The 24,037-nt window shown below is 40.0% G+C and overlaps 1 long non-coding RNA gene across 1 annotated transcript in view; it reads left to right on the forward strand.

Annotated features, from left to right (window-relative positions):
• LOC112205884 (uncharacterized) overlaps window positions 1–24,037 on the forward strand; it is a 423,180-nt gene that overhangs the window by 216,227 nt on the left and 182,916 nt on the right. The window contains exon 2 of the long non-coding RNA XR_002940002.2: window positions 7,456–7,711. This is a non-coding gene — a long non-coding RNA (uncharacterized LOC112205884). The remainder of the gene's footprint in view (window positions 1–7,455; window positions 7,712–24,037) is intronic.

The raw sequence follows: 24,037 nt of genomic DNA on the forward strand, positions 1-24,037 counted from the left end.
TGGGTCTGATTCACTTTCCAACAGTATAAAAGGTGATAGGAAGGTGGGGGGAGGGGTTCGATGGGGAAAAATTCCAGAGGAAACATCCTCAATGAGCAGAGAAAAGAAGAGATAACGAAAAGAAGGGAAATGGCAGGAGGGTATAAAGGGAAAGCAAACAAAATGAAAAGCACAGGTTATACCAGAAACGATGAATGGGATCCAGGCTCAAATCTATGCCTTCTATCGTATCAGCACCATAGGCTCTGGTCTTCTGAGAGAAATTAGAGGTCAAGAGAAAGAACGTTAGTAGACAGCCTGGCTAAGAGTTTGATTTCTGTCCTGCTTCTGATCCCTACTGTGTGACTGTTCACAGCTTACTTAACTTCTCTGTACTTCAGTTTTCTTTTCTGTAAAGTTGAGGGGACAATATCACTTTCTTAATGGGATTACTTACATGAAATAACAATTGTAAAGTGCTTGGCATGTTTTAAGTACTCAGTAAATGTTAACTATTATTCCACTGTAATAGCAAATGATTTTAAGGTATCAGGGTTCAATCAGGGAAGCAGAAACTATGAGTATTATGGACTAAGAAATTTATTATAGACTTCAGACCTTGCATAATTGTGGGAGGAGTTGGGGCAGTAAGATCTGGAAGGGGAGTTGGAGTATCAGAAAAGTCACTGGAGAATTCTAACAAATGTATAAAGAAGCATTAACACCAATTCTACACAATTTCAATATCATCCAGAAAAGAAGCACTTTCCAATTCATTTTATGTTGTTAACACTATATTGATGCCAAACCCAGACTAAAATAGTACAAAAGAAAACTACAGACCAGTATGCCCCATGAACATAGAGGCAAAAATCTTTAACAAAGTGTTCGCAAATAGAATTCAACAATATATAATGAGAATGATACACCGTGACTCAGTGGCATTTATTATAGGGATGTAAGACTGGTTAGATATTGAAAAATCAATCAATATAATCCACCATATTAACAGGCTAAAGAAGAGGAATGTATAATCACATGATTATATCAATTGATGCAGAAAAGTGTTTGACAAAATTGAATACCTATTCATGATAAAAAACTCTTAGAAATAAAGAAATAGTAACTTCATCAACTTTATAAAGAGCATCTACAAAAACCTACAGCTAGTGTTATACTTAATGATAAAAGACTGAACACTTTTCCGCTATAACCAGGAACAAGGCAAGGATGTCCACTCTTAACACTCTCATTCCAAATAGTACTGGAAGTTCTAGTCAATGTGTTAAGGTCATAAAAAGAAATCAAAGGTACACAGATAAGAAAGGAAGAAAAAGAAGTATTTTTATTTGCAAAATACATAATTGTCAACATTGAAAATCTCAAGGGATAAGGAAATTTAGGATTAGAATAAAAATGTTTTTAATCCCAAGGAATCTACAAAAAACAACAATGACAAAGCTTTTAGAATGAATAAGTTACTTCAACAAAGTCACAGGGCATAAGATAAACTTATACAAAAGCAATTGCACTTCTGTATACTAACAATGAGCACATGGAAACCAAATTAAAAATACATCATGTACCATAGCTAAAAAAAAATACGCAGGTGTAAATCTATCAAAACATGTACAGGACTTGTATATTGAAAACTGCAAAGTGCTGATGAAATAAATCAAGGAAGACCTGAATAAATGGAGAGACATTCAATGTTGATGATTTGGAAGACTCAGCATAGGAAAGATGTCAATTTTCCTCAAAATTGATATATAGGCTTAGTCTAATTCCTATCCGAATTCCAGCAAGTTTTTGTAATATGGGGAAATTATTCAAAAATACTTATGGAAGGACAGAGGAACAAGAATAGCTAAAACAGTTTTGAAAAAGAAAAATAAAGTGAGAGTAATCATCTAGCCAGTTTAAAGACTAATTAAATAGCTATAGGAATCAATGCTGTGTGGTATTGTTACATGGATAATGAAGAAGAATAGAAAACCCAGAAATAGACCCACACAAATACTCACAAATGATTTTTGACAAAGGTATAAAAGCAGTTCAGTGGAGGAAAGCTAGCCTTTCAGTGACTGCTGCTTGTATACGTGGACTTCCATGGGTAAACAAAAGTGAACCTCAATCTTGGTTTACACCATACATGAAAATGAATCCAAAGTGGATTGCAGAATTCAATGCAAATCATAAAACTATACAACTTTTAGAAAAAAGAAGAGAAAATCTTCAGGATCTAGGACTACAAAAGATTTGTTGGACTTGACACTAAAAGCATGATCCATAAAAGCAAAACTGATAACTTAGACTCCAAAAAATTTAAAAACTTTTACTCTATGAAAGGCCTTAAGAGGAAAACAAAAAGATAAGCTATAGACTGGGAGAAGATACCTGAAACCCCATATCCAACAAAGGACTAGTATTTAGACTATATAAAGAACACTTAAAACTCAACAGTAAGAACATAAACAATCCAATTAGAAAATGGGCAAATGTCATGAAGAGACATTTCAGCAAAGATGGTACACAAATGGCAAATGAGCACATGGAAAAATGTTCAACATCATTAGCTATTTGGGAAACATAAATTAAAAGGATGATGAGATATCATGACAAACCTATTATAATAAATAATTTAAAAACAGTGACAATGCCAAATTCTGGCAAGGATGCTGTATTAGTTTGTTCTTGCATTGCTGTAAAGAAATACCTGAGACTAGGTAATTTATAAAGAGAAGAGAGGTAATTGGCTCACAGTTCTGCAGCCTGTACAGGAAGCATGATGCTGGCATCTGCTGGGCTTCTGGAGAGGCCTCAGGAAACTTACAATCATGTTGGAAGGCGAAGGGAGAGTAGGTGTATCACGTAGCCAGAAGAGGAGCAAGAAAGTGGCAGGGAGGTGCCACTCACTTTTAAATGGCCAGATCTCATGAGAACTCACTGTTGTGAGGACAGCACAAAGCGGATGGTGCTAAAGCATTCATGAGAAACTGCCCTCATGATCCAGTTAGCTGCACCCAGGCCCCACCTCCAACATTGGGAATTACATTTCAACATGAGATTTGGTCAAGGACACACATCCAAACTATATCAGATGCAGAAAAATCAAGTGACTTATACATTGCTAGTGAGAATGTACAATGACACAGCTACTTTAGAAAACAATTTGGGAGTTTCATAAAAACAACAACAACAACAAGCAATTACACCACCCTACAACTGCACTCCTGGATATTTATACCACAAAGATCATTTATGGAAATTTGTGTTCACACAAAATACTGTACATGACTATTTATAACAACTTGATTTGCAATAGCCCCAAACTAGAAACAATCCAGTTGTCCTCCAGTAGGTAGATTGTTAAGCAAACTGTAGTATATCTATAACATGAAATACTACTCAGCAATAAAAAAGAGCAAACAATTGATACAGGCGACCACTTAGATGAATCATGTGAGAATTACGCTGAGTGAAGAAAGCCAATCTCAAAAGTTTACAGACTGTAATATTCAATTTATATAACATTCTTGAATTGACAAAATTATAGATATGGAGAACAGAGGAGTAGTTGCCAAGGGTTAAGGAGAGAGTGGGAATGGGAGGGAAGGGGGTGTGGCCCAAAGGAGAGCTCCTTGTGGTGATGGAACCATTCTGTATCTTGACAGTATCAAGGTCACTATCCTGATTGTCGTATTGTACTGTGGTTTTGGAAATGTTATCATTGGAGGTGATATGGTTAGGCCTTGTGTCCCCACCCAAATCTCATCTTGAATTGTAATCCCCATAATCACCATGTGTCAAGGGAGAGACCAGGTGGAGGTAATTGAATCACGGGGGTGGTTCCCCCATGCTGTTCCTGTGATAGTCAGTGAGTTCTCAGGAGCTCTGATGGTTTTGTAAGGGGCTCTTTCCCCTTAGCTCAGCACTTCTCCTTCCTGCCACCTTGTGAAGAAGGTGCCTTGCTTCCCCTTTATCTCCTGCCATGATTGTAAGTTTTCTCAGGCCTACCCAACCATGCTGAACTGTGAGCCAATGAAACCTCGTTCCTGGCTGAGCGTGGTGGCTCACACCTGTAATCTCAGCACTTTGCAGGGCCAAGGCGGGCAGATCACTTGAGGCCAGGAGTTCGAGACCAGCCTGGCCAACATGGTGAAACCCCATCTCTACTTAAAAAAAACTACAAAAATGAGCTGGTGTGTTGGCATGTGCCTGTAATCCCAGCTACTTGGGAGGCTGAGGCAGGAGAATTGCTTGAACCCAGGAGGTGGAGGTTGCAGTGAGCCAAGATAGTGCTACTGCACTTCAGCCTGGGCGACATAGTGAGACTCCATCCATCTCAGAAAAAAAAACAACAACAAGAAGACAACCTCTTTCCTTTATAAATTACCTAGTCTCAGGCAGTTCTTTATCGCAGTATGAAAATGGACTAATACAGAGGAAATGGCAAATGATACATATACATTTACCTCTGTATTGTGTCTTCAACTGCGTGTGAATCAACAATTGTCTCAAAATAAAAAGATTAGTTTTTATAAAAAGGAACTCACCACATCCAGGGACTCCATGAACTTTTCCATTTAAAATTAACTTTTTGTGTTTTCTCTGGTCTGTTTGGAGGAATTACTCAGTATGTCTCACATACGTGTCTACTCTTTGCTATTGCCCATCTTACTGATACCCACAAACAGGGCAGACAGGTGTGATAGAAAGTGAGACGTTGAAAGCAGATGGAAGAGTTTCATTAACTCCAGTAATTAGGCAAATAAGCTTCTTGGGTAAGTCGTTTAGAATGCTATAGACAGGGATGTTTATTCTCCATGTCATCGTACGGAGGTTTCAGTTGTTACTAATATGAAGACTTACTGATATGTTAAAATGATATTGATTCCTTAATTATTTAAAACAGGGAAAAGAGTTTACAGAGCAGGCAATCAGAAATCATTTTAAATGTTTTTACTAAAAAGGAAAAATATCATACAAAAGCATAAGAAAATGAGATAAAGGTTGGGGGTGACCTGGGGTAGGGGGAGGTGACTGAGGGAGCCAACCCGCATCAAGACAAAAAGCAGGGGTCTAAAGAGCAGTTCAAAAGTCAGGTGTAAGCCGAGGTGAGTGGATCACCTGAGGTCAGGAGTTCGAGACCAGCCTGGCCAACATTGTGAAATACAAAAATTAGCAGGGTGTGGTGGCAGGTTCCTGCAATCCCAGCTACTCAGGAGGCTGAGGCATGAGATTTGCTTGAACCTGGGAGGCGGAGGTTGCAGTGAGCTGAGATTGCACCACTGCCCTCCAGCCTGGGCAATTGAGTAAGACTCAGGGAGGGAGGGAAGGAAGGGAGGGAGGAAAGAGGGAGGAAAGGAGGAAGGGAGGGAGGAAGGGAGGGAGGGAGGAAGGGAGGGAGGAAGGGAGGGAGGAAGGGAGGGAAAGAAGGAAAGAGAGAGAGAGAGAAAGAAAGAAAGGAGAAAAGAAAAAAGAATTCTACTTGGGTGTCTTGGCAGGTAACCACTCTGGGGCTGAAAATGTGTATAGAAAAGGAAGAAAGAAAAAGAGAAAGAGGCATAATAAGAGAGAGAAGGGGGTTTGAAAGCAATTTCTACAAAGATAGATGTTTCTGTTGACTAACCAGGAAACAGAGAAATGAAAACCAAGTCATTTCAAGAACAGGTGTCTATTGTGGGATGGTGCAGGACAAAATGGTTCAAGTGCCTTCCTGTGAAGCCAGCACCTATAAAGTGCTGGAGAATCTGTTAAACACCTGAGCTTAATTGCCCCTTATTTAGCTAGCTAGTGTCTCCATCTTCCTGGGAAGGAAGTTGGGATGGAAAGGAACTCCAATCAAGCTTTTCAGAGCTAGGCTGTGTGCTGAGAACTTCCCATGCATTCCTTCACTGAGTCATCACCATGAAGTAGGTATGCCTCTCTCATTTTTATTTTATTTTATTTTATTTTTTGAGACGGAGTCTCGCTCTGTTGCCCAGGCCGGAGTGCAGTGGTGCAATCTCGGCTCGCTGCAACCTCCGCCTCCCAGGCTCAAGCGATTCTCATGCCTCAGCCTACCCAGGAGAGCTGGGAATACAGGCATGCGCCACTACGCCAGGCTAATTTTTGTATTTTTAGTAGAGACACAGTTTCACCATGTTGGTCAGGCTGGTCTTGAACTCCTGGCCTCAAGTGATCCACCCACGTCGGCTTCCCAGAGTGCTGGGATTACAGGAGTGAGCCAGCATGCCCGGCCGACTCTCTCGTTTTGTAAGTGTCTGAATGTGATTCAGAGAGGTTCAGCAGCTTATTCAAGGCCCTTCTACTAATAATGCAGATTTGCATAGAAGGAAACTTTCCAGCTCACGTGATGCAGTCAAAGCCAGGTGCTCTGGGGCTGCCACCGATGGGGGAAACTGTCCATGAAAGACCAGACCTCATGGTCTCCATTCCTGATGCCAGCATTTTCTCTTTCATGGGGGGCTCTCATCATTATCGCTTTGTCCACCAGGATGGTTTCCAGAGAGATGCCACCTCTTGGAAGAAAACTGTCACTTTCCTCTATAAAAATTCTCCAAAATAGGAAGAGGGTTATGCTGGTTGGGGGAGGTGGTGCAGGAAAGGGAAGACAGTGGTTCTACCAGTTTGCTCAGAAGCACAAGGCTCCGCTACCCTCTATATGTAGTGGTTTTACCTCCATTTCTAACCAAAGTAATCAGTAGATTTCCTTCCACCTGAATGTTATCTCCAATCTGTCCCTTTCAACAGCCCCAGACCCTTCTATTACACCTTGCTGAAGCGGAGTTTTGGGGCAATCCTCTGACTTGGCTGTTCAAGTATTTTGCCCGGAATATAACTGCAAGATTTAAAGGGGAAGCCAGCAGAGAATTATCAGTTTTTAAAGGGCATGCATATGGTTTTCAGTAGTTGATGCTTAGGAATTCTGTGTCCAATAAATAGTCAGTGCAGCTTGATTAAATCTTTTCCATCCCGATAGAAGGTACATCTGGATCCCATTCTCCAGGCCTTGGAGCGGCACTCTGTTAATTTGGAGGTTGTAATTTTCATTTTGACATTGGAGCAGCTACCCTTTAGAACTGAAACAGGAGAGAGAGAGAAGCTTGTGATTCTGAGTAGCACCTTCTTTCTGCCAAAGCTGGCTGTGGTCTTGCCTATCAGAACATAGTGTCGTATGTTTTGCAAGTCGTTAGTGGTAAGCGTTCTGTGTAAAGAAAGTAACATTCACCAAGGAGGCCCAATTGCTGTGGATGTTTTCCTGTGGATATAGCTGCTGTGATACTTTGTCTTTTTGCTTTGGGTAGTGTGGAAGGTGATCTAGGTAATCACATGGGCCTTCTGTGCTGCAGAAGAAGATAAAGGAGGAAGGAAGGGAGGGAGAAAGCGGGGAGGAATGTATCTCTTCTATTTGAAAATTAATCTCAGTTTAAGATTTTTACAAATTGAGAAATCTATTTCTTTTCTTTCCAGGGACTTGGAGAACAAGGAACAAGTATAAAATATCCCTGTCTCACGACCTTGTCAAGTTCTCGGGGAGATAAACATATGAGGGACTGCGGGACATCCTCGCAAGAGGCGAAAGGCTCCTGACTCCTGAGGAGGACTCTGCTGCCCGCTGGCCCCGTTAGACGGACGGCTCCCCTGGCATCCTATTCTTGTTTGGACGTTTTCAAAGACCACATATGGTCTCCAGGACTGGAGGAGTCTGAATCGCAGTTCTTCCCAGGTAAGGGATATTTCTGCTTCGGGTTCTAAGAAATCTGAAGAAGAACAACAACAAAATAAATAACGCAATGTGGTTTGTCAAGGGACACCCAGTACCTGGATAGTAGGGCATGTGCCACAAATCGGTATAATGCTGGGAGCGCGTACCAACCCAGCTGAAAGGATTGCTCCAATTGGGCCCCCTCACTCCAACCAAAATCAGATTCCTTCTGTAGAAATAAATTGGTAACTGCTTCTTAACAAACAAAGCTTTGAAGTTAAAAAAAAAAAAAAGCAATATTTTAAAAAAGGAAGAAAATTACAAGTGTATTTCTCCTGACACAGTTTTAAAAGCTGTTTGTAGCTGATTTACAATGCTCATAGTATTCAGCTTTTCATTTGAAATTCTAATAAGTCCTTTGAATGGGTTGGAGCTTGTTAGAAAGTAAAGGGAATGAAATGACTTCATTGAATTATGAGCTTTTGCTGGCTTCCACATACACATCCTGGGTCTCTCTTCAGCATCACCTTTCTTTTCATGGAATGTTCTTGAGTTGAGACAGGCAACAAAGGGACCTCTGGGGTGGGAAGAATGTAGAACCATCATGTACGTTCCATTTTGTTTAGCCCCCTGGGTCTTTATTTTCACTCTTTAGTTTGCATGTTCCTATGATGCACTAAGGAACTGGATGAATGATCTCTATTCTCACAATCAATTTTCCACTTTTTCCAAACTCTGAGAATGCAAATGTAAAGTTCCTGGGAAGCATTTGGACCTCTCAGATAAGAGGTGCTATTTTTATGAACTAAATGCATTCACCTTTGTTCCAAAAGCAGGTGTGGCTGGTATGAAAACCAGGTCTGTGTAGGTCTTGATTTCTATCAAGGGGTCATTCTAATTTTATGAGCTACTCCATCTGTGATGGACACCTGACAACGTCATGATGGTTCAAAAAAGAGTCACATCGGGATTTGTAATGACAAGCTTCCATTTGTAAATCGTGTGAAAAATAAGTAGCATGTTCTTGGCATAAAAAGTCTTCATTCTCATTTGGTCTGAACTTGGAGAAGATAAATCAAAGCCCAGGTTAGTTTTCTATTGTAGTTTTTTTTTTTTTAACCGTCTTATACTTGAATATCCTAGCTTTCCCAACGCTGTTATCATAAATGATGGAAAAGTCTTGAATATTTGCATAACATTATAGAAGATTTGTGACTGAAAGGACAGGATGTAACTTATGCAAAGCAGATGTATCGTTGCTTTTGTGTTTGTAGTCTCGCTCCTCTCCCTGAGCCACACACACTCTTTATTGGGCGGGTGGCGGAGAGGGGGGTGATACCCTTCTAACTGGGAAAAGGAAGCAGTGATTGTGAAGACTTAAAATGGACTGGGGAGTGAATAGAAAAATAAAGAAATTGAGATCTGTGTAAACGGCTTTTATTTTTTTTTGAAAAATTTGGCTGTGAGAGTGAGGAAACAGAGCCTCACTTTTGCTAACTAACCTAAGTCAAATTTCTGAGGAAATTGCTGAATTTGGTAGCTTGAATGGTCCCATTACTGTCTTAGGGAATTCAAAGAACATGAATGAACTCCTCTTGAGATATTTATTCCTTTGGGATCGGCATCAGGTTCAAAATTTCCACTAAGTCTGTCGAGTCTACTTCAAAGAACCTACCATCTTTGTATCATCTGTAAAAGAGATTCGGGTGGAACATGGTTCTGTCTGGATTGTCTCTCTAGAATAAAATGTCATGGGTACCCAAGATTGAGACAAAGACATGGTGCATACTGTAGACTCCTAGAATGTTTCTCTTATCTATTGTTGCCATGCACACCATCCCAAAACACAATGGTGTAAAACAGCTGTGATTTTATTATGCTCATGGATTCTGAGCATAATAAAGAATCAAGAATTTAGGTAGGATGCAGTGGGAATGCCCTACCTCTGCTCCCTGATGTCTAAGGCTGAGTTGGGATGCCTCAGGGTGACAATAAGATGGGCAACTCACTCCAGAGCCTCACTGATACGGTTTGGCTGTTTCACCACCCAAATCTCATCTTGAATTACAGCTCCCACAATTCCCACATGTTGTGGGAGGGACCTGGTGGGAGGTAATCGAATCATAAGGGTGGGTCTTTTCTGTGCTGTTCTGGTGATAGTGAATAAGTCTCACAAGACCTGATGGTTTTATAAAGAGGTATTTCCCTGCACAAATTCTCTCTTGTCTGCCGCCATGTAAGACATGCTTTTCACCTTCCGCCATGATTGTGAAGCCTCCCCAGCCATGTGGAACTGTGAGTCCATGAAACCTCTTTTTCTTTATAAATTGCACAGTCTCAGGTATGTCTTTATCAGCAGCATGAAAACAGATTAATACACTTGCCTTTCCATATGGAATCTGTGGGGTTGGACTGTCTGAAATGTTTGAGACGGTTCCTTCATTTGCATGTCTGGCTCCTGGGCCAGGATGGTTAAAACAGCTGAAGGTGGCTAGTGTTACACTCTGTTTTCTGACACCGTCTCTTTAGGTGACCAGCTTGAGTGTCCTTCCGGCATGGAAGTTTCAGGGTAGTGAGACTTCTCACAAGGCAGTTAACATTCTCCAGAGCAAATGTTCCATGTTGAGGGAAGAGGAACCTGCTGGTCCTCTTAAAAGCAGGGCCCAAACTGGCACAGTCACCTCTTCCACATCCAATTACACAAAGCAGTCACAGGCCAGTTCAGATTCAGGGGGATGGAACAGTAGACTCTACCTCTCAATGGGGAATCAACTAGTGACAACTTTTTTGGAAACAACCGATCACATTGGATTTCATGCCCAGAGGGCCAACCGACAACCCCGTAATTCAATCAGTCAACACATATTTATTGTACCTATTACAAATGGCCAATTACAGTGATAAGTAACTCAGATGTGGGACTGTCCTCTTAGAGTGTATAATTTAGCATGAAAGACACACATTAAGTGGGTGGGTGGGTGGGTATGTAGGTAGGTAAGTAGACAGATATCTCATGGTCAGTCCAACCCAACGGAGAAGGACTGGATATGATTGATGCTTGCAGCAAAGTGGACCAAAGGTAACCTCTTTGAGAAAGAGAGATTTAGGTCAAGTCTTAAGGAGTAATAAGAGACTTAATGACTTAATGTCTGGTGCGTTAGTAGAAATGGTAATCATTGGTTGGAAGGCAGCACTTTGTAATAACTTCAGTACCAAATGAAAATTTCTTGCTCCCAATTCCTCACTTCATTTGAAATCCTGTTGTTCTACCTTGAAACTAGACAGGCACAAGCCTCTCCCTTAAGGTAAGTAAATCCAACAAATGGAAGGCCCACCCACATTTTGGTCTTCACAAATGTCTTAGTTTGGGAGTAGGAATGGTTTTCCTAGGGTCACCATTTGCAAGAAATTCTTACCTATCAAAATGCACTGATTAATTGAGAAGAGATTCTTGGCTGAGTTGAACTAAACCATTACCTCTTCGCAAGACAATATTTTTGGCTCCTGAACAAGACGGAGAATGATTTAACTACCTAGGACTGCCTGCCTGCATCAGATTTTTTAGCGTCTTTCTGCCAGCTAGAAGAGTTCATTATATTTTTAATGTGATTAAAAAATTAAAATAAAATGGTGATTTTTATATACAGACGTTGATGAAAGATGTGTTTTTAAAGCAGTAAATTAAAATCTCATTAATATTTCAGTGAGAATATTTTGTGCTTATCTGTTTCATCTCTATTTTTGACCTATGGCTTAGAGTTCACAGCATGAAGGAGGTGGTGAAATCTGTTCACCATAAAATGTTAATTATAAGTAAATTACAGCACAAACGTTCAATCAGACACATTAATTCTACATAAAGTGAGTTATTGTAGCAGAAAATTTTGAAATGTGACTGAATTGTGTAATCTTTAGTCTCCTTTTTCTGCCTCTCCCACTGATTCCCATGTGTTTATCCCAGAAACTCTCAGCTCTTTGTGTACTGCTGAGCTCAATCTACTTACTGTGTTTTGAAAGTTAAATACAGTATGTAGCCCTCATCTCTCCAAATGATTCTGAATTGTCTATAAGTCTGTTTGTCCATGGCAACTTAAGCCAAATCTTTGATATTTTTCAAGCAGAAAGTTGGGCTCAAAATGAAGGTGTTGTGTTTATCACATGGAACCGTTCTCCCCTAAAATATGTTCAAAATATGCACACGTGTATGTTATTGTTATAGTCATTTTCTGCTGTATTTAGTTCCGTTTTTTAAAAAAATTCTTTTATGCCCAAAAACCTAAGGATCTCCCATCTGGGGTCATTTCCCAGTTAACAGAAATACTAAAAGAGGCAAAAATCTTACTCAGAGAGTAGTAATAACCAAAATAATAATTTAGAAAAATGCTTAAAACACCCAGAGTGCAGGTGGCTCACTCCATCAACTATGTTAATTGTTCAGTAGTAGCAAAAATACCGATGCTTTCTTGAACAAGAATGCCTTCATATATTCATCTGGTAATTAGAAATAAGGATGCTTATCAATGTTAACAGGATATTTAGTGCATTGACTAGATGCCTTCAGATACTGGCTACAGGAGAAGCCACAGGTTTTACAAAATACTAGGGAGAAAAAAATTTCATTGATTGGTGCCACTAATAGTCACCTCAATTCAAGTAACAAGTAGTCTAAAGGAATTGCATCGTAGGGGCTCTCGATTCGTAGTTGCCCTTCATTGTAAAGCATTTTTTGATGGATCTGGCCTGTGTCCTTCCACTTACCAAGTCTAGTATATCCCCTAGTGTAAGCTGAAAGCTTGGGTCACATTCTGGAAACACCCCAGTTCAGATCATGTGCCTGTTGTTTTCCAATCAGAAGCTGCAGGCCCTTGACTGATCTCATCTCACCCACTGAGGCAGCATCATTGCTCCAAACATGTATCCTGTGGCCTCATGAGAGCCTTATGACTTAGTGGAACACAGAGCATGACCCATGTACTGTTTGCCTACCAGTGTCTTGCTTCTGTATTAAAGATCCGTCTTCCCGTTAGTTGAAAGGAGAGTTTTTGCTTTGCTTTGTTCCCTCAGATAAGCCATTCCATTTAATACTCATGAAGCTCAACAGAAAGCTAAAGCAGCCAAGAAAAATAAAAATGCTCTATACACTACATTAATAAGAAAATGCAGAAATGGGAATCATAGTACTATTAGGAGAAAAAGACTCCCCCTGTAAGAAAGATGAGGGAAGGAATTTCCAATTTGCTAATGGCAGAAGCTGTTAATCTGCAAATGCATGCAGGCATTGGTGAGTTCTCCTTCGACATGTTCAGGAAACCTTGAGGATTAAAATATGAAAGATTCAGAGTTAGGGATCTGGCAGCATCAAGAGAAAAGAAGCATCAGTTTCCAAGAGGCTAGCTCTTCTAAAGAAAACAGCAGAGTTTTAAAAAATGTAGTAAAGTCAAGTGATTGCTACTTTCGTTTGATACCATAAGCAAAATTATGAAAAACATGAAGATGAAAACCACAAACACGTGTTAAAAGCCTATATTTTTTCTTTTATGGAATAATGACTTTTTTTATAAAAATGACACATGTCTGCTACATAAAATTAAAAGTGGTAGAATACAAAGAAAGCAAAATTTCATCAAAACTTCTACCACCTAAAAAAGTCTTTCAAATCTGGTGAATGTCTTTCTAAGCATTTGTTTACCATGAATACGTGAAAGAAAAGAGAACAGTGAGACAGATACAGAGAATAAAAGATTCAATGAGGTTAAGAAAAACAGATTTTTAAAAAGGGATTATGAAGACTGTAATGAACAACACTGTGTTGTTTACCTGAAGTTTGATAAGAGTGGATTTAAGGTACCTTCACCCCCAACAAACACACACAGTAATGGTAACTATAGGTGGTGATAGATATGTTAATTAATTTGGCTGTGGTAATCAGTACACAGTGTATATGTATATCAAATTATCACATTGTACACCTTGAATATGTACAATTTTTATTTAAATATTTTAAAATAGGGTTATGCATGACAAATATCAGAAGTATTGCATTTAATGGGTAGACATTGTTAGGTTAGAATTTAACAAAAAATATAGACTTGAAATTGAAGCATTTCTGATCCTCAGAAGAAAACATTTTTTTTTGCCAGAATATAGTTCTGAAACAATCTATGATTAAGAGAAAAAAAATGGAAAAAACCTTTTTCTAGATCGATTACTTTAACTTCGTGCTTCAGTATTAGACAATATTGACTGACTCCTTGCTTAAAAGATGAGAAAATTAGCACACAGCTACTCAATTTCCTTCCCTTACCTCCTTTTACTAGTTATTGTTTTACTTCATCAAGGTTTGTAATATTTGTCATCTTGTTCTCAAGCCACATTCATTTTGTCATATTTTATACTTCTATATTAAATAATTAAGTGCTCAAGTTTTTTAGATTCATGTTCTTCATTGTTTTTTATTTACCTTTATTAGGCGAATTTTATTTTTAAGAAGAGTTTATATTATTGTTGTTGTTGTTATTTTTTGAGATGGGGTCTTGCTATGTTGCTCAGGCTGATCTCTAACTTCTGGCCTCAAGCAATCCTCCCGCCTCAGCCTTCTGAGTAGCTGGGACTCCAGCCACAAACCACTATGCCCAGCTTGTTTTTAAGAAGACTTTTAGAAGATCGTTAGATGCTCTATTCTAATTTCTTGCGCATGCCTAAGAATGTCTATTACCTTTATACTCAAGGTGCACTGTGAAGGCATAGGAAATAAAATAAAAATAAACACACAAGGATAAATGAATAAATGAAAGGACACATTAGCTGGGTATAAAATTTGAGGAATCACACTTTCTTTCCCTCAAAATGTGTTAGACCTTTGTGCATTGTCTCACAGTACTGAATACTGTCCTTTAACTGCACAGTTGTTATATTTTGTTTGATTAATACATGGACTCATAGGTGTCATACTCCGAGTTTGAGAACATTTCAGTGTTGCAATTATATTCAAACATGAACCTGACTAGATATTATATTCTATGAAACATACTTCCTTGTTCTTTAGAACCTTGTAAATATGGCTTTCTTGTCTTTTGGATGTTATGGAAAAGACTGTGGCGTATCTAAATTTCCTTTTATAGAGTACATGAGTTTTCTTTCTGAATAAATACAGAATTTTTTCTTTGTTCTTTAAGATATACTCAGGATCAAACAATTCATATTAGTTTCTCATAGAATATACTGTGAATAGAGAATGCAACAGACAGAAAAAATTCATATATAGGAAAAAATGAATGTGCCTTAAAAGAGGAAGATACACACACACACACACACACACACACGTATATATATACACCTTCCCCTTTTAAGGCACATTCATGTTTCTCTTATACGTGATTTTTTTCTGTCGCAGTCTCTACTCCAGGAACATCTATTATTTTCTTTTTCTATTACCTTCCTTATTTTTTATCTTTTCCGTTTCATTCACTAAAGACTTTCTCAAGCCTTTGCCCTGTAGCAGTTTTTCTATTTTCAGTCTTGTCTACTCCATACTATCTGTGCTAATTTATTTATTAGTTCTATAATGACGTTTTAGTCCCCAGTTTTTTTCCTAAGCTCCAAAGTCTTTTTAAAAATCATTATGTTACTTTAATAGCTTACCACTTAGTTTGTATTTTGGTAAATGTGTGCCATATTTAACTATTCTACGGCATAGTACTAAAAAAGATAGTTGTTTTCCCTTGGGTTGTATTTTCTTCCAGATGGGTGTTTCGTCTCTTTTGTACACCTCATTCCCTTTTTAAAGTTATTATCCTCAACCTTAATGTATAATCTTTTGGCATCCTGGCTTAATGTGAAGAAGTTTCTTACTAGATTCATTACCCTGCATGGGCTCTGAGCATTAATATCTGCCCCTGCCCCCTGCCCCCACAAACACACAGCAAGGCTGTCAAAACCAACATCCAAATGTGCTGATTTGGCAAATGTCCTTATTGGCGACTGCTTGTGGATAAAGAATGTTTCTCCTGTTCTTTTCTTTCAGGGTTCTAGCAGGCCCTTCAGTTTGACCAACTCCTTTACCTCACATCAACTCCTCAATGCTTTTAAGGTGTTTTTACTATTTTTTACAGCACGATGAAGTTGTTTTCAGCGAAGCTTTAGTCTGAGAGGACAAGTTTGCCATTATTAAAAATAGAGTTCCCTTCATGCTGTTATTTATTTTGTTCTTGCTTAATATGTAGAGCTCCGTGTAGACCTCTTTGTACTAACAGATACTAAGTAAATTCTTCTTGACCAACTTCCTGCTTTACCTGAGACCCTTCTTTCCTGTTAGCAGCAGTTTAATGTGTTCTACCTGTTGTCTATATTGGGTCTTTAGTGGGAAGAGTTGCTCTGATGGGCTGTGTCTCAGAACCGGGGACTCTGCTCCTTTTCATGAAATTCTGTTAAATGTCCTTATAGAGGCAATGTTCCTGCCTCTAGCAAGAGGTAGAGAGCTTCTAATCTTGAAATTATGTTCCTGACTCAATCCAAGATGCCTATACACCCCTTGGCTTGCTTTTCTCCGAACTGTGGGGTATTCAGGGAACATGCTAAGTATTTTCTTTACTTCTTTCTACTCATTCTGGGATTCAGGGTATGGTTAAAAGCAGCATTGTGGTACACCAAAATCATTGTCCTACTCTTCCCAAGCTGACTTTTTTTTGAAGATTATGGCTTGTAGTTCTACCATTTTCTTTGTTTGACTGTTGCTGGTGTTTTCCTGATTTTTTCCACTACTTCTTGTTCCTTTTATTAGATGTTGGAGCAGAGAGATTCTTTTAATGTTTTACATTTTTTGGGGGGGGGATGGAGTCTTGCTCTGTTGCCCAGGCTGGAGTGCAGTGGCGTGATCTCAGCTCACTGCAAGCTCCACATCCCGGGTTCATGCCATTCTCCTGCCTCAGCCTCCCGAGTAGCTGGGACTACAGGTGCCCAGCACCACACCTGGCTCATTTTTTTGTATTTTTAGTAGAGATGGTGTTTCACTGTGTTAGCCAGGACGGTCTCGATCTCCTGACCTCATGATCCACCCACCTCGGCCTCCTAAAGTGCTGGGATTACAGGTGTGAGCCACCGTGCCCAGTCTTTTTTGTTTTACTTTTAAGTTCAGGGGTACATGTGCAGGTTTATTATATAGGTAAACTTGTGTCATGGGGGTTTGTTATACAGATTATTTCATCACCTGGGTATTAAGTCTAGTACCCATTGTTGATTTTTCCTGATTCTCTCCCTCCTTTCACCCTCTACTCTCCGGTAGGCCCCAGTATATGTTGTTCCCCTCTATGTGTTTATGAGTTCTCATCATTTAGCTCCCACTTATAAGTGAGAACATGCAGCATTTGGTTTTCTATTCCTGTGTTAGTTTGCTAAGGATAATGGCTGATATGGTCTGGCTCTGTGTTCCCACCCAAATCTCATTTTGAATTGTAATCCAAACTGTAATCCCCACGTGTTGGGGGAGGGACCTTGTGGGAGATGATTAGATCATTGGGGAGGTTTCCCCATGCTGTTCTCACGATAGTCAGTGGGTTCTTTTATGAGATCTGATGGTTTTATAAGGTTCTTTCCCCAGCTTCACTCTGCACTTCTCCCTCCTGCCACCATGTGAAGAAGGACGTTTCTTTCCCCTTCCACCATGATTGTAAGTTTCCTGAGGCCTCCCCAGCCCTGAGGAACTGTGAGTCAATTAAGCTTCTTTTCTTTATAGATTACCCAGTCTTGGGTATTTCTTCATAGCAGCATGAGAAAGGACTAATACAATGGCCTCCAGCTCCATCCATGTTCCAGAGCAGGAAGATTCTGTGATCCAAATGTACTCCACCATTTCCCCCTCAGACTTAAGATTCCACACCTTAATAGACGATAACTTTGTGTTACTGAGGCTATGCCAAATGAATGAGTGCATTGTCTTCATTTCAGAAACAGATCCTCAGGAAAGTATTCAAGTAAAATTCATTTATTCGTAAGGTGATCCCAGGAACTGAGAGAAGCATAAGAACAAACAAGAAAAGAGAAGGATGATCATAAAGAGAACATTATCCAGCAAGTTTCAACTGTGGGCAACAGGAACTTCATTTCAAGACAGAACTCATGGAAGAGTGTAGAACTCACACCTCACAGTTATTCCACCTCAGGGGAAAGGGAGCTGGTGTATTTTATTTACACACTAACCCTGCTGTGCATTTGGACACCTGCTCCCAGGTGTTAATTCCCTCTCACTTCCTGCCTACTGCAGGCACAGGCAGTGCAGCAGCCTCAGAAGGTCAAAGCTCTCAATGAATGAGACTCCAGAAGTTGGAAGTTGGGTTTCTGTGACCTGAAATGATCAAATCCAGAGGAACATTTTACCATTTTTTTCCCCTATGCTGGGGCACACTATGTGGTTGTGAATTTCAGGCATCTTGCATCTGGGTAGAGCAGGCCTGGGAGGCAGGGAGATCTTCTCAGGGCTGCTCAGATAGTTCCATTTGGAACCATCCTGCTTGATAACAAGTAGAGACCTTGACCATTGATCCCTTCTAGTTTATATGGTTATAAAATCTCTTTAAATCCAATGAAAAAGTCAGGGGAAATATCTTGGGAGGCCTGAAAAATGGTGAAGGGGTGCTATTTTGGTCAATAAAACTGGGAAAACCATGGATGCTCTCTCTCTCTCCCCCCCAATATATATATACACACACACATATATACACATATATATACACATATATACATACATATACACACATATACACATATATATACACACAGACACATGAATTATATATTCGAATTATGTATATACATATACAGAACTACATATATACATCTATATTCATTGTATGTGAAAAGATTTTTTAAAAAATTTTTCAGACAGTCTCGTTCTGTCACCCAGGCTGAAGTGCAATGGCGCAATCTCCGCTCACTGCAACCTCTGCCTCCCGGGTTCAAGCGATTCTCCTGCCTCAGCCTCCTGAATAGCTGGGACTATAGGCCCCTGGCACCACAACCGGCTAATTTTTTTTTTTTTTTTTTTTTTTTTAGTATAGATGGAGTTTCACCATGTTAGCCAGGTTGGTCTCAATCTCCTGACCTCATGATCCACCTGCCTCAGCCTCCCAAAGCGTTGGGATTACAGGCGTGAGCCACCGCACCCAGCCATGAATAGATTTTTCTAAGAGGTGAGCACAGGTCAGGTGGCACATACAGAATAAACACGCATGGTGTTACATGCTGCACGGGTGCTGCACTTCACTTGAGAGCTTTGAGTGTTGCTCAGTTGCATCCCCATCAGTTGCTATCTGACATGCACCAAAGAGAGAACATGTTTTTTGGAGGCCACTCACATAAATGTGCTCACCTGGAATTCAACTTTCAAGTAATCTCCTTTTATATTCTACTGATTTTAATATTAGAAGGAGCATAACTTTTGGCTGCTGTACATGTCATATATCTGAATGGAGACTTACAAATGCATCCCATTTATGCTGTGTGAACTATCTGACCTTGTGGTTAAAAAGTGGCAAATTACATTAAATCTAAGGGAAAAAAACTTAAAAGATTTCCAGACTCATTGAATAAGGTAGAGAGAAATGGTAGAGAAAAATGGTCATTTTAGATACAATACAGTCCAGGGATTCTGATCAGCTGTTTTGCACAATAAAGTGTTTATACGGAATATTCTATTTTAAAAGGCAAGTATACTTCAGAAGTCCCACCCAAGGGATCAGATCTCTATGTATATTCATGGTAGAGGGAACAGCAGCTTGTTCACTTCATGGTACTTGACAAAATTATCCATACTAGAAATCATTATTTTAAAATGTAGGAGTATTTTGTCTAATATTTTATTGAGGAAAAGCTAAATCTAGGATGTCAGGTGGCAGTGGTGGGAGAATATGTAATATTTATTTGACCAAGGGAAAGCGAAGGACTTGGCGTGGTGGCTTACGCCTGTAATCCCAGCACTTTGGGAGGCCAAGGTGGGATGGTTGCTTGGGCCCAGGAATTCAAGACCAGCCTGGGCATCATAAATAATACAAATATTTTATTATAAAGAAAATAAATTAGCTGGGCATGGTGGCACACACCTGTAGTCCCAGCTACTTGTGAGGCTCAGGTGGGAGGATCACCTGAGCCCAGGAGGTAGAGGCTGCAGTGAGTTGTGATCACGCCACTGCACTCCAGCCTGGGCAACAGAGCTAGACTGTCTCCAAAAAAAGAAAAAAAGCCAAGGAGTAACTTAACTGGCTAAATATATGGTGGAATTTTATGTGGATATTTTTGAATCATTATTCTCCATATCCATAGAGAGAGAAAGGGAGAGAAGGAGGGAAGGAGGAGAATAGATTTGCAGGGAATGGGAAAGAGAAGGAATGCACCAAAGTCATAAGGCTGAAAATGCTGACCTTTGGCTTCCATTAGCAAGAGATTTGGTTCAGACATAAGGAATAACTTTTTGTCAGGCAAAGTGATAAATGATCACCGTGGATCTCCAAGGGATCTTGTGGTGTGTCCATTGGAGGAGACTTTCAGAGAAGAAACTACCATCTTTTGCAAAAACTTTGCATGAAAGATCTAGGCAATAAGTTGTACATCGTTATCATGTCCGGGAAGTCTGATTATTCTCTGAGGGGAATTGTCTATTTTTTAAGAAAAATGTACACACAGACGCACATCTCCGTAACTTCCATCCACAAAGCTGTTTTCTTGCTCTTCAAATCTTTACAAGTATGTCGTAAACATTTGGGCTGCTCCCCACGCTTGCAATTTTGTTTCTTTCCCTTCTTTGTGTTATTGTCATATAAAGAAAGCTTCAGATCCAGCCATGAATTTACATGTTGTTCTGGGCTGAATTCTGCCCTCTGAAAAGTCATGTGTTGAAATTCTAATCCCCATACCTCAGAACATGACTGCATTCAGAGATAGGATCTTTAAATGGGTAATAAAGTTAAAATGAAGTTGTTAGGGTGGGCCCTAATCCAATATCACTGGTGTCCTTAGAAGAAGAGGAAATTGGACAGCTTGAGCAACATGGTGAGACCCCGTCTCTACAAAATAAATAAAAAATTAGCCGGGTTAGGTGGCACATGTCTGTAGCTGCTCGGGAGGCTGAGGTGGAACTCACTGCAGCCTCAAATTCTTTGAGCCCAAGAATTTCCCAAACACCCATTGCCAAAGCCCAACAGACAGCAGCCCTTATGCCTGGATCCTGCACTCATGGTGCTCCCCTTTATTCAAATCTGGCCCTTTTGGCAAAAAATTAAGGCTGTGAGGAAAGAGAAGAGGGGCATGGCCCTGAGGTGGCTCAGCTACTCACCTGAAGAAACAGGTCTCTTTTAAGATTACCATATACTGGGAATTCTATTCGGAATTCAATACTGAGACACTAGTTGTTTTTCCACTTTTCTATTATAATCACATATGTCATCTCATGGGGTTTTTTTCACTTACATGGTTAACTACGCACACAAAAGATACTAAAGATATTGTTCACATTTTTTTTTAATTTAAAAAAGATTCCTTGAGCCTAGGAATTTAAGGTTGCAGTGAGCTATGATCGTGCTACAGCACTCCAGCCTGGGCAGCAGAGCAAGACCCTGTCTCAGAAAAAAAAAAAAAGGGGGGAAATGGGATACTGATGTGGACAAAGGAAAGACAGTACAAAGATGCAAGGAGAAAAGGTTCATCTATATAAGAAGGAGAGAGGCCTCAGAAGAGACCAACCCTGCCAACACCTTGATCTCGGACTTCTAGCCTCCAGATTATGATACAGTAAATGTCTCTGGTTCTTTAACCCATTTATGCCTAGTGTTCCATTATTGGAACGCTAAGCATATGGGAGTTATTTATATCCTACTGCTCAAGGTCATTGCCAAAGTCTGATTGCAGAAATTCAAAAAATTGCAACCTCAGGCATGAATGGGTTTAAGCCACCCAGCCTGTAGCCCCGTAGCTACAGCAGCCCTGCAAACTAACATGAATGTCCTTTCCCTTCCAGGCTCCTCCTTCCCTTTGCCTTCTCTTGGGAGAAACTTGTCTCAGCTCCCTAACATTTCTTTCATTCTGGTCATCTGTAAACACACCCACCCTCCCTTCTTCAGGTTTTGGTACTGAGAGCCATCATTGCCTGACTGCCTGCCTGACCCAGGTCTCTCTGGAGAAGGGGAGAGACCCGGAGTCCTGTTAAGAGTGAATCCCAAGACACTAACTGTTGAGAAAGTTCTCATCCGCACACGATGTCGCATTCCACCATTTTCATTTTTCACAAAACGGTACACGTTTCAGGGAGGCTTTTTGTATTTGTGCTTCTGTAGCACATTTCAGTTTACAAAGTAGTTTTGCAGATTTGACTTTGCTGAATCTTCCCCACATTTCAAGTCAATGGTTTTTCAAGACTCTGAGACTCAGAGAGGGTAAGTAACTTGATGAAAATTACTCAGCCAGGAAATGGCAGAGCTGGAATTTGAACCAAGGAGAAGATACATGTTGTCACTGACTCCCAGCTCAGGGTGGTTGGCGATGGGTGCTTTATAGGGTGGCTGATTCCTCTCTCCTCTGAGCTGGACTTGCGTGAACTTCCTATTGGTATGCGTCGTTACCCCTGGCTTGGAGTTTGCTTGTGAATCATTATTACCCCAACTAAATTGGAAGCTCTTGGGAGGCAGGTTTTGGGCTGTGCTTGCTGTTTAGTTACAGTGTTTAGGGAACATCTGTTGATTGATTGGTTGGCTGGATGGGCTCTTTTACCAAAGGATACAGCACATCTCTTGGCATCTGGTTTTTCAAAGACACATGCAAAAATGACAGGGAGTTCAGGATGTTGATCTGGTCTTTTAGACAAAGGTTAGGAGGGGGAATGTATAAAAATAACACCATGGATTGACATTATATTACAATAATTATAATTATTATACCCTTTATTTATACAGCATCTCTCTCTCCCTCTCTCTAAGGGGCTCATAGTCCATTTGTAAGCAGTGGGCCTTATCCTGCTGCTAAATAGAAAATAAATTGCTTATCTCTTGGAAAAGAATTAACTCTTTCAGGGCACTGGGGTACCATTTAGTAAATTAGTAATCCTCTAAATGGCACTCTAGATATGTAACAACCCCTATAGAAACCTGGAAAATGAACGTGTTCCCAGTGCTTAAAAGAAATCAGGGCATGCCAAACAGAAATCAGACAGCAAGCTTAAAATACAAATAATGTGCTTATCTCTCTTCCCTAATAACTTTGTGTTCATTCTCATGGAAATCTGTTTGTGACTAAAGATGAATCTATTTGCTAAAAGCTGGCACTTCTGATCTTTTAATCTACTAATATGAGAGCAATAAAGAGGAAGGGGCAGATGATAGGAAAAGCAGAGTGGTGGTGTTTATACACATGGGAGCTGCGGGAATTTGTTCAGCTAACCAGATTTTGAGAGACTGATGGATTTTTTCAAAGCCATTTGAAAGGCTGGCCATGATGGTTCCCTTAGGTCCTGAAAATGTTCCTCTTCTTCCAAAATAGTGGCTGGTGAATTGGAATTAGCTGCATAGATCTCGTTGGAACCATTACTAAGGTAGGTAGAGGCAGGCACCACTATGAATCAATAGTAGCTATTTCCAACTTACAAATCCAACTCTCAATCTGTCAGAAATGAAGCTGATGAAATTAACACAAAGTCGGAGCTTCTGGAGACTTTCCGTGGCAGGCATGGAGAAATGGGAATGGTTAATTGGTGCCAAATGGGTCTATTTTTCAAAAAAGCAGATTGACTACAGTTTTTCTGTCTTGTGTTCGTTTTCTGTCTCCCAAATTGATGGTCTGATCACCTCATCCCATGTAAAATTTCTGGAGTTCACCCATGGACTCAAATGCCTCTTGGACACACTCGTTTGTCTGGATGTTGCTCCACTGAATTCTGATTGTAATTCAGTAACACGGTATTGATTGTTGAGACTTTCAGTTTATGTGCAATGAGATAGAATTTGGAAACTGGAGGTGTCTTATTGACTTTCTGATTTGCACTTCTGGGAAAGTCATTGGATGGTCAGATGGGGTGCTGCCAGGCAGTTTGGCAGTTCAGTAAATACTCTGTGGTTATTCCTCCGAATTGTGTACTGTTTCCATCAATGAACCCTCACTTAGTTCCCATGTACTTATGAACAATGCACTTGACTGCTAACAGCCATGCATGTTCCTCCATCTCAACCCCGTGCCTACACCATAACCTCTTTTGAAGCCTTGGCCCTTCTCCTTGTTTTTTTTTTTTTTGTGGTTTTTTTTTTTTTTTTTTTTTTTTTTTTTTTTTTTGTCCCTCTCCCCTTCCTGCCCCACTGACAGTCAGCTGCCAGGGGC

This window comes from Pan troglodytes, chromosome 18 (genome assembly GCF_028858775.2).
Source record: "Pan troglodytes isolate AG18354 chromosome 18, NHGRI_mPanTro3-v2.0_pri, whole genome shotgun sequence".
Classification (NCBI taxonomy): Eukaryota; Metazoa; Chordata; class Mammalia; order Primates; family Hominidae; genus Pan; species Pan troglodytes.